Here is a 12,413-nt window from a genome sequence, read left to right as displayed (position 1 = left end):
CCCAATATTTACCCGAGTAATGCACCCAGCACTACAGGCAATTTAGCATGGCCAATTCACCTGACCTGCACATCTTTGGATTGTGGAGGAAACCGGAGCACCCGGAGGAAACCCACACAGACACTGGGAGAACATGCAAACTCCACACAGACAGTCGCCCAAGGCAGGAAACAGGTATTATATTCCTCAGGGTAATGTCCGAGACCCAAACATCTTCAGCTCCTTCATCAATGAACTTCCCTTCATCATAAGGTCAGAAATAGGCATGTTCACTTTTGATTGGACAACGGTCAGTAACATTCATTACTCCTTATATACTGAGCAGTCCATGTTTAAGTGCAACAAGATCTGGACAAAAGCCATGCTTGGGCTGAAAAGTGGAAAATAACATTAGCGCCACACAAATTCCAGGTAACAACCATCACTACAATGAGTCAATCTAACCACTATCCCTTTCCATTCAATGGTGACACCATTACTGAATCCCCCACTATCAATGTCCTGGGGTTACTATTGACCAGAAACTTAACTGGACTCGCCAGATAAACACAGTGGCTACAGGAGCAGGCCAGAAGAAAGGAATACTGTGGTGAGTAGCTCACCTCCTGACTCCCCAAAGTCTGTCTCCAAAGCACAAGTCAAATGTGTGATGGGTCCAGCTCCGATAACACTCAAGATGTTTGACACCAGCCAGGACAAAGCAGACCATTTGATTGGCACTACATCCACAAACATCCACTCCCTCCACCACCAATGCTCATAGAAGCAACGTGTACTATCTACAAGATACAGTGTAGAAATTCACCAAAAATCCTCATTCAACACCTTCCAAACCCATGACCACTTCCATCCAAAAGGACAAGGGCAATAGATACATGGGAATATCTCCATCTTCAAAATCCTCCCAAAGCCACTCACCATCCAGACTTAGAAATATACCTCCATTCACTGTCATTGGATCAAAATCATGGAATTTTCTCTCTAATGCTTCAGAGAAGGACTCAGCAATGATTTGGAGATCAATTTTTAATAATCCATGCATACCAGCATTAGCTGCATATGGAAACTCAATGACTGAGGTGGAATGGTTTTAGATTGCAAAGGTTTGTTGCAAAGATTATTTCCATTCTTGGGTAATTTGCTGGAGTTAAGATGTGGCATTGCAAGGTGGAAAATGGAGAGGAGGGTGGTGTTTTGTTTGACTCCAGATTTCGCTGAGAAACAGTTTGTGGTGATTCCATTAGTAAGGATCATGATTTGCATATCAACATGAAGTAGGTGATAAATTTCTGAGGGCAGCTCAATTCAAGGAGGATACTTTTGAGTATCATGCAGGTTAATGCTTGGTATCCCTGGCAGGCATCATAATGTTTTTATTCTGTGTTGTCAGCTATGCCAGCTGTAACTGTAACACCACAAGAAATGAGGATTATTTCGTGACCATATGACTCATGTCTCCAGTGTATACCCCTTGCATTTGTGAACATTATGTATATGACTACATCTATGTTGTCACGCAACGTGTCATTAAGCAGATCGTTCAGTTGCTGCAGCAACACTCTGAACTGCTATGGAGAAGCCTTGTAGTCCTCACAGTGCAGTCTACAACATAACTGACATGAGGTCACAGCCCTTTCCACCATATGTGGTGCAAGCAACTGAAGATGAAGAGGATGAGGAGGAGGCAACTAATACATCCCATTTTGAGTCAGGCATATCAACATGAAGTAGGTGATCCTTACTAATGGAATCACCACAAACTGTTTCTCAGCGAAATCTGGAGTCAAACAAAACACCACCCTCCTCTCCATTTTCCACCTTGCGATGCCACATCTTAACTCCATGATTAGAATCTTAGCTGATCTTTACCCCCTGCCACTGTTGTATGTGGAAGGATTTGCAGATCTGTTTGGCTGCATTATGAATGCATATACATTGGCCATCAGATCCTGGCTTAAAATTTAGAACATAGAACATAGAACATAGAACAATACAGCACAGAACAGGCCCTTCGGCCCACAATGTTGTGCCGAACATTTGTCCTAGCTTAAGCACCCGTCCATGTACCTATCCAATTGCCGCTTAAAGGTCACCAATGATTCTGACTCTGCCACTCCCACAGGCAGCGCATTCCATGCCCCCACCACTCTCTGGGTAAAGAACCTACCCCTGACATCCCCCCATACCTTCCACCCTTCACCTTAAATTTATGTCGCCTTGTGATACTCTGTTGTACCCGGGGAAAAAGTTTCTGTCTACTCTATCTATTCCTCTGATCATCTTATAAACCTCTATCAAGTCACCCCTCATCCTTCGCCGTTCCAACGAGAAAAGGCCTAGCACTCTCAATCTATCCTCGTACGACCTATTCTCCATTCCAGGCAACATCCTGGTAAATCTTCTCTGCACCCTCTCCAAAGCTTCCACATCTTTCCTAAAGTGAGATGACCAGAAGTGCACACAGTACTCCAAATGTGGCCTAACCAAGGTCCTGTACAGCTGCAACATCACTTCATGACTCTTGAATTCAATCCCTCTGCTAATGAACGCTAATACACCATAGGCCTTCTTACAAGCTCTATCCACCTGAGTGGCAACTTTCAAAGATCTATGAACATAGACCCCAAGATCCCTCTGCTCCTCCACCTTACTAAGAACCCTACTGTTAACCCTGTATTCCGCATTCTTATTTGTCCTTCCAAAATGGACAACCTCACACTTGACAGGGTTGAACTCCATCTGCCACTCCTCAGCCCAGCTCTGCATCATATCTAAGTCCCTTTGCAGCCGACAACAGCCTCACTATCCACAACTCCACCAATCTTCGTATCATCTGCAAATTTACTGACCCACCCTTCGGCTCCCTCTTCCAAGTCATTAATAAAAATTACAAACAGCAGAGGACCCAGAACTGATCCCTGTGGAACTCCACTTGTAACTGGGCTCCAGGCTGAATATTTACCATCTACCACCACTCTCTGACTTCGACCGGTTAGCCAGTTTTCTATCCAACTGGCCTAGTTTCCCTCTATCCCATGCCTCCCGACTTTCCGCATAAGCCTACCATGGGGAACCTTATCAAATGCCTTACTAAAATCCATGTAGACTACATCCACTGCTCTACCCTCATCCACATGCTTGGTCACCTCCTCAAAGAATTCAATAAGACTTGTAAGGCAAGACCTACCCCTCACAAATCTGTGCTGGCTGTCCCTAATCAAGCAGTGTCTTTCCAGATACTCATAAATCCTATCCCTCAGTACCCTTTCCATTACTTTGCCTACCACCGAAGTAAGACTAACTGGCCTATAATTCTCAGGGTTATCCCTATTCCCTTTTTTGAACAGGGGCACAACATTTGCCACTCTCCAGTCCCTTGGTACCACCCCCGTTGACAGTGAAGACGAAAAGATCATTGCCAATGGCTCTGCAATTTCCTCTCTTGCTTCCCACATAATCCTAGGATATATCCCGTCAGGCCCGGGGGAGCTTGTCTATCCTCAAGTTTTTCAAAATGCCCAACACATCTTCCTTCCTAAGAAGTATCTCTTCTAGCTTACCAGTCCGTTTCACACTCTCCTCTTCAACAATACGTCCCTCTCATTTGTAAATACTGAAGAAAAGTACTCATTCAAGACCTCTCCTATCTCTTCTGACTCAATACACAGTCTCCCACTACTGTCCTTGATCAGACCTACCCTCGTTCTCGTCATTCTCATGCTTCTCACATACGCATAAAATGCCTTGGGGTTATCCTTGATCCTACCCGCCAAAGATTTTTCATGCCCTCTCTTAGCTCTCCTAATCCCTTTCTTCAGCTCCCTTTCTTCAGCTCCCTTCTGGCTATCTTGTATGCCTCCAACGCTCAACCTTATGTAAGCCTCCTTCTTCCTCTTTACAAGACATTCAACCTCCCTCGTCAACCAAGGTTCCCTCACGCGACCATCTCTTTCCTGCCTGACAGGTACATACATATTAAGGACACGTCGTATCTGTTCCTTGAAAAAGTTCCACATTTCAACGACATCCTTCCCTGACAGCCTATGCTTCCAACTTATGCTCCTCAGATCCTGTCTTACAGCATCGTATTTACCCTTCCCCCAATTGTAAAACCTACCCTGCTGCACGTACCTATCTCTCTCCATAACCAAGGTGAAAGTCACAGAATTGTGGTCACCATCACCAAAATGTACACCCACTAACAAGCCCATTACTTGTCCCGGTTCATTACCAAGTACCAAATCCAATATGGCCTCCCCTCTGGTTGGATAATCTACATACTGAGTTAGAAAAGCTTCCTGGACACACTGCACAAACACCACTCCATCCAATCTACTTGATCTAAAGAGCTTCCAATCAATATTTGAGAAGTTGAAATCGCCCATGACTACTACCCTGTGGCTTCTGCACCTTTCCAAAATGTGTTTCCCAATCTGTTTCTCCACATCTCTGCTGCTATTGGGGGGCCTATTGTAAACACCCAACAAGGTGACTGCTCCTTTCCTATTTCTGACTTCAGCCCATACTACCTCCAAAGACAGATCACCCTCGAACTGCCTTTCTGCAGCCGTTGTACCATTTCTAATTAGCAATGCCACCCCCCCCTCCTTTTTTACCACCCTCCCTAATCTTACTGAAACATCTGTAACCAGGAACCTCCAACAACCATTTCTGTCCCTCTTCTCTCCACGTTTCCGTGATGGCCACAACATCGTAGTCCCAGGTACCGATCCAAATGATTGATATTTAAGGTAAGTGATTGATATTTAAGAACTTACCTCGATGCCAACGGTCTTTTCACAGCAGAGAGCGGCGCGAGCTGGGGGAAAGTGAAGTTGGAGCGCAGAGCTGGTCGGGAAGGTAAATGATTGATATTTGAGTGGGTGTGTTCTGGACCCCAGGCCCTACAAAGTAGGGTGTTTGAGGTAGGGGTGACCACCGATGCTCCTGCCGACTTCATCTGCAGGAAATGCAGTCAGCTCCTGCTCCTCACAGAACACATTAGGGAACTGGAGCTGGAGTTGGATGAACTGAGGATTATTCAAGAGGCTGAGAGGGTGATAGATAGAAGCTACAGGGACATAGTTATGCCAGAGAACAGAGGTAGCTGGGTAACAGATAGAGGTGGGAAGGGGAGGAAGCAGACAGTGCAGGGATCCCCTGTGGTCATTCCCCTCAACAATAAGTATACCGCTTTGGATACTGTTGGGGGGGACGGCCTAGCAGGGGTAAGCTGCAGTGACCGGGTCTCTGGCACGAGGTCCAGCCCTGAGGCTCAGAAGAGAAAGGGGGAGAGGAGGAGGCTCAGTTATAGGAGACTCTATAGTTAGAGGGACAGACAGGCGGTTCTGTGGACATAGGCGAGACTCTTGGATGGTTTGTTGCCTCCCGGGTGCCAGGGTCAAAGACAACTCGGACCATGTCTTCAGAATCCTTAAGGGGGAGGGTGTGCAGCCAGAAGTCATGGTGCACATTGGCACCAACGACATAGGTAGGAAGAGGGTTGGGGAGGTCATTCAGGAGCTCAGGGAGTTAGGCTGGAAGCTAAAAGCTAGGACGGACAGCGTCGTCATCTCTGGGTTGTTGCCGGTGCCACGTGACAGTGAGGCAAGGAATAGGGAGAGAGTGCAGTTGAATATGTGGCTGCAAGGATGGTGTAGGAGGGAGGGCTTCAGGTATTTGGACAATTGGACTGCATTCTGGGGAAGGTGGGACCTGTACAAGCAGGATGGGCTGCACCTGAACCAGAAGGGCACCAATATCCTGGGAGGTAGATTTGCTAGCACTTTTCGTGGGGGGTTTAAACTAATTTGGCAGGGGGATGGGATCCAAACTTGCAGTCCAGCAAGTAGGCTAGCTGTTTGTCAGGATGTCCAAGAATGTAGGGATGCTGTGGAGAAGGTAGCACTGATAGGGAATACTTGCGGACACAGAGATGGGTTCAAGTGTGTATACTTCAACGCAAGGAGTATCAGAAACTCGGAACCTTCATTTCATGTCAGGGATATCACCCACTATGCTACAAGAACTCGTGGAGTGGTAAGTGCTCAGGTTACAACACCTTTTTTTTGAGAATACATACCTTGGAAATTCAGTTAATAGTCAGTGTTGGAGTTGCTCTGGAGCAACTTGTGATGGAGCATGGCTACATCTTGAGCACAAATCTTCATCATTTCAACTGGGATATTATCTAGGTTTTAATGTTTACTGTAACTAAGCAATTTATTGAAATCATATAAAATGAATTTAATTGGCTGAAGTGAAGCTCCAGTAGTGGAATCCTCTGGAGGACAGTGATCATCCACTCAGCGCTTCCGGATGGTGGTTGCAAACGTTTTAGTTTTGAATTCATGGATCGGGCTCTGGCATCATTTTCGATTGGGATACTTGTTGAGCCTCCTCTTTCTGTTATGTTTGATTATCCACCACCTTTCACAACAGGAAATGACAGGATTGCACAGCTGTAATCTGATCTGTAGCAAGTTGCTTCTGTTGGTAAGCGTGCATGTCTACACAGATCTTCAAGCTTCTTTGCTCTTTCATGCCCTTCAAAATTATATCATTTACAATATACTGTCTCGCCTCAATGTTTCTTGAGCATTTTACCAATCTGCTTGTGTTGTTCTGATGTCTACTATCAGGGTGCTCAACTTTAATTACACAAGTTTTAACTACACATCCAAATAGCTTTTTTTAAAATTTAGTTCATTATATCTCCTCTTGCTGCCTGCTAATATCTCGTCTGATCTTTAGCTATTTTGGGTTTGGCAATGTGAGCATGTTACAGTTCATTCTGTTTACTTTCTCATGTTCAGAGAGTATCTACCTATTGACACTCTTGTCCCTGAATGCTGTTTATCTAAAATATCCCTTTGTTTTTTGAAGTTAAAAATCACACAATACCAGGTTATAGTCCAACAGATTTAATTGGAAGCACACTAGCTTTTGGAGCGTCGCTCCTTCATCAGGTGGTAGTGGAGGGCTCGATCCTAACACAGAATTTATAGCAAAAATTTACAGTGTGATGTAACTGAAATTATACATTGAAAAATTGATTGTCTGTTAAGCCTTTCATCTGTTAGAATACCGTGATTGTTTCACTTCTTTCATGTGTAAATCACAAAACCTTTTTTTAAAAAAGTTGCATTCTCAGGTTAGCTGTTAACAATGGTGATAGCTAGACAATATGTTGAAGGTGTTAGCCCCCCGTGTTCTCTGTCTATGCCATGATGTTTAGATTGATTCTAATCTAACAAGTGAGATAACAGAGTTTTACATGAATTCATGCAGTTTTTGAGCTCAGAGTTCTTCATGAATTCATGCAGTTTTTGAGCAAAGTACAATGTAATCCTGCAAGTACAAATTCACCCCACAAAATATATGTGCGCATGTGTGTCTGTCTGGGTTGGGGTTGTGAGTGTGAGAAAGTGTATATGTGTGTGTGTAGTGAGTGCAGAGTGTCTTAAGTCTGTGAGGGGGTGCGTGTGTGTGTCTTGCAGTGTATGTGTGGGTGTCTGTGTGCGCATCTGTGTATATGTGTGTCCATGTGTATGTGTGTGTAGGAGTACCTGTGTGTGTGTGTATAGTGCAATAGTGGTCACCTGTAGTGTGACATGAACCCAAGGTCCCGGTTGAGGCCCTCCCTATGGGTACCGAACTTAGCTATCAGCCTCTGCTCGGCCACTGTTTTTTGAAGTATGAATGTTTTATCCATGACTTCATTCAAGTAACCTAAAACAATATTCCATTCATGATTTCTGCATGACTTGTCAGTTCATTTAAGTGTATATTTTATCTTCTTATTTTCTGATGGTACTGTCTTATGAAGTCATGAAGACTAGTTTGCCCCTCTAACGTTATTTGGTTTGTCTCTCCACAAATGTTGTTGAAGGTAGAGTTTTTCAACTTTGTTTTTACTACTGGGAGAATTCCATACTTCTCTTCAAATGGTGCCTTCGGATCATTTATATTTAGCTGGATGGTCAAATGTAATGTCAAGTTTACTCTAGATGATAGAGTATTGTAATAAATTGTTAATCTACATGATAAGCTCAAACAGGGGCTTGATTTTTGGACTCACTGGTGAGCGTCTTGTCACCAGGGCAAACCAACATATCTGATGACCACGTTTTTCACAACGGATGTAGTCATAGACTTTAGTTACAGGTTGTTGGATGGAGTAAAATAAATGTCTTAATTTATAATGGGAAACGAAAGTGAACAGCTGATACCTTCACAGTTTCTTGCAGAGCAAAGTAGAAGATGAGCTAATCAGGATTGTGATTATTTGATGTTAAGCTAATTTTGTGATAACTGAAGACTGAGGGAGTAAGAAATGCCACTATTCTGAGATCCTGGGTAAGTGCGGTTAGTTAGAATGGGAGACATCAGCATACATATCACTTTTTCCTAACTGCTATCAGTTTTGAAGAAGAGTCACTGGACTTGAAACTGTTAATTGTTCTTTTTCACAAATGCTGCTGAGCTTCTCCAGCAATTTCTGTTTTTGTTGTTTCAGATCTCCAGCATCTGCAGTTCCTTGTTTTATTTTAGAAGTTATTCTGCAACCATGAAAAGTTACTTAGGCCACAGTTGGAGTCTTACATACAGTGCTGGAATCCACAATAGAGGACAGATGTGATTACACTGATGGCGCAGAGAAGATTTACCAGGATGTTGCCTGTGCTGGAGAGATTTAGTTAGGGAGAGAGATTAGATAGGCTGGAGTTGTTTTACTTGAAGCAGGAGAGACTGAGGGAGGAGCATGATTGATATGTACAAAATGTATGAGGGCATAGACATGCTGGAATAGAATAACTTTATTTACTGGGAAGAGTCCATTCCTCTGGAAAGTCAGATTAGAATAAGTGCGTGATTGTTTTTCGCTGCTGTAGACTTAATATGCTTCTTGCTGTAGACCTCTATGACTCCATGACTGACCTTACCTCTTCAAACCGATGGCAATAGAGATGGGGCAGCGTTATGGGAGTGTGGGGGCTATGTAAAATTGAGGGAGACAGCTTTGGATCAGTTTCCTTGATATTATTATACTGGAACGTAATATCTGAAGTGGCAAACGAAGAGTTAACTGGGTGCACATTTTGATACTGGAAACAAGCAATTAGAGGCCAATTAACGTTGTTAAAGGGGTGATAGCAATTTTGCCTTTGCTGCAGAATTTTATGAGCAGCATAGGAACAGAACAGGATTTTGGAGCCTCAATAGCATTTAAAAGGGTATCTGGTGGTATTCGTTGTACTCAGAGACATTCACTGAAGCCTTTTGATTTAATATCACAGTGGAAGAGCAATCATTTATCTTGAATTGAGATCCCCTTAAGCAATCAGTGCTCCTAAAGAGCCGTATTAGAGAAGGCCGAATAGTGTGGAAGGACTGAGTGACCTTTCTGAAACAATTAGCATCTCCATGGCATAGACAATGTACTTTATAGATAAGACTCCTCCACTGAAGCGGAGAACATGAAATGGTGGCGAGGAATGGGCATATGAAAATGTACAGTGGTTGGCTTCAGGTCATCTGCAGGACATTGTCATGATGACGAATTTGCACAGGATCCAGGGGGTACAAACTGACAAAGGACAAGGGGTCTCAGTGACCAGGGCGTACAGAATATGGATGAGCTAACTTCAGATGTTAGACCTGGAGAGTGGCCGAAGACTATGTCTGTCCCAAGACAGATGTGGCTTTGGTGTGTGCCATTGTACAGTGGGAATGACCTTCAGAGTCATAGAGTCATACAGCATTGAAACAAGCCTTTTACCAGCCACATTCTATGCCAACTAACAGACTTCAAAATACATTTATCACATTTACCTGCACTTGGTCCATAGGCTGCTGTGCTCTGGCATTTTACCTAATCACCCAGATGCTTCTTAAATGTTGCAGGAGTACCTGCCTCCACCAACCTTTCTGGCAGTATGTTCCAAAGTTCTACTTCTTCTGGGTGAATTTTTTTTCTCAGAGCTTTTTCACAGAGGGTGAAATGACCTGTCAGAGGAACTGGTGGAGGTTAATACAATTACAGCATTTGAAAGGCATTTGGATGAGTACACGGATAGGAAGGGTTTAGTGGGATATGGGTTAGATGCTGATAAATGGGTCTGGATTTATTTAAGATATCTGATCTGTCTCCATGCTGTACATCTCTATGACTCTATGACTCTATCTCTTCTAAAACACTTCCTCCTCACCTTAGACTTGTGCCTCTGGTCTTAGAACTGTCTGTCTTGGAGAAAAAGTTCTCATAATCTACCCTGTCTGTGCCTCTCATAATTTTTTATACTTCAATCAGATTCCCTGTCTGTCTCTTCTACTCTAAGGGAAAAAAAATCCTATTCTGTCTCTCCTCATAGCTGAGACTTTTCAGCTCAGGCAACATCCTGGTGAATCTCCTCTGCATATGTCCCAATATAATCATTTCCTTCCAATGTGTGATTACCAGGACTGCTCACAATATTTCACCTGTGGCCTAACCAACATTTTATAAAGTTGTAACAAAACTTTCTTGCTCTTACGTTCTATGTCTGGCTAATGATGACAAGTATTCTGTATGTCTTCTTCACCATCTTCTTTACCTGTGTTGATATCTTCATTGATTTATTGACTTTCACAACAAGATCCTTTTGTTCTTCAGTACTCCTGTAGGGACCTACCATTCATTGTGTATGTCCTTCCCTTATTAGACGACCAATAATGTGTCACTTCGCACTTAGTAGGATTAAAATCCATCTGCTTTACTCAATTTATCAGCTGGTCAATATCAGATGGTAGTGTCAGACCACCCTCTTCAAGCCATTTTTTGGATCCAATTTGCCAGCTTGCCTTGGATCTCATGGGCTTTTATCTTTTCAACTCGCCTTTCACGAGAGACCTTGGCAAAGGCTTTACTGAAGTCCACATAAACCATATCAACTGCTCTAACCTCATCAAAATATTTAGTCATCTTTTCAAAAAGCTCTATTAAATTAGTCAGACAGGATCTCGCTCCAACAAATCCCTGATCAGTTTCTGTTTTTCCACGTACTGTGTAATTTTGTCATTTATGATTTTTTTCCAATAATTTCCCTCCCGCTGACATTAAACTAACTAATCTGTAATTACCTGGCCTGTCCTTGCTGCCAATTCAATTTAAAACCTCACCAACAGCACAAGCAAGCCTTGCAGCAAAGTAATTGGACCATTTCTGGTTCAGGTGCAACATGCCCAGCTTGTACAATCCCCACCTACCCCAGAAGCTGTCCCATTGATCCAAAATCTAAAGCTTTCCCTTCTACATCATCCCTTTAGATACGTATTTACCTGACCTACCTTCCTATTCCTATACTCCGTAGCACATGGCACTGGAAATAATCTGGAGATTACAATCTCAGCAGTATTCCTCTTCAATCTACTACTAAGTCTCTAAACTCCTGCTGCAGGACCATGTTTCTCTTTTTACGAACCAGGACTGCTGGCAGTCCACCCTCCTGCTTCAGAATGCCCTTGCAGCGATTAGCTCCACTATCACTAACATTGTCCTAACCATTTTCCTCTCCTGTTGTGCAGCAGGACCAACCTGTTGGTCCCATTAACATATGTTGCTGCTTTCTCTTGATAGGCCATCCCTATCAACAATGTCCAAAACAGCATAACTGTTTGAGGGGGGAATGGCCACAGGGGACTCCTGCACTGCCATCCCATGCTTACTAGTCTTCCTGTTGGTCACCCTGTGTGGCCCTTAGTTGTGGTGAGACCAGCTTGCTAAATGACCTATCCAGGACATTCTCAGCATCACGGATGTTCCGCAGTGAGTCCACCTGCAGCTCCAACTGTTCCATGCAGTCAATCAGAAGCTGCTGCTGAACACACTTTCTGCAAACATGGTCACCATGGACACTGGAAGAGTCCCTGATTTCCCACATCTTGCAGGAGGAGTATTCCAGAGAGTTGAGTTCTTCTTATCAACTACAAGGAAACATTCCTCAATCTTATCCAATAATCACCAAATCAGATATTCCCCCCCTACCCCTCTCTCTCTCTCTTTCTATTCCTGACTAACTATAAACCACAAAAATAAGGACCTTAAATCAGGCTCTGGACCTGGTTCTTAAGTAGCCAAACATCTTGATCTATAACACTTATTTAATTGTGACATCACCTAAGGGGCTCAGCCTCTGGATTCAGCTGCCATTGTCACCACCCACCCCCAAGTTCCCTCTATTCCTCTCCCGCTGCCACACTGTTCCAACTGAGCATTAATTGCATAAGTAGTATCTGATGCCAGCGACCATGAATATCTATGCCTCTGGGTGATTCCAGTTTCTGAGTAGAGACACGTACAGCATTTTCCAAACACCCACACATTCCATCAAGATGGTGACAGGTGCCTTCCTCAGGAAAGCAATTGCATCATC

The sequence above is a fragment of the Chiloscyllium plagiosum genome, unplaced genomic scaffold (genome assembly GCF_037043375.1).
Source record: "Chiloscyllium plagiosum isolate Xiang-an unplaced genomic scaffold, Cpla_swu_hap1 HiC_scaffold_34, whole genome shotgun sequence".
Classification (NCBI taxonomy): domain Eukaryota; kingdom Metazoa; phylum Chordata; class Chondrichthyes; order Orectolobiformes; family Hemiscylliidae; genus Chiloscyllium; species Chiloscyllium plagiosum.
The sequence above is the reverse complement of the archived record's forward strand: the minus strand, read 5'-3'. Positions refer to the sequence as shown.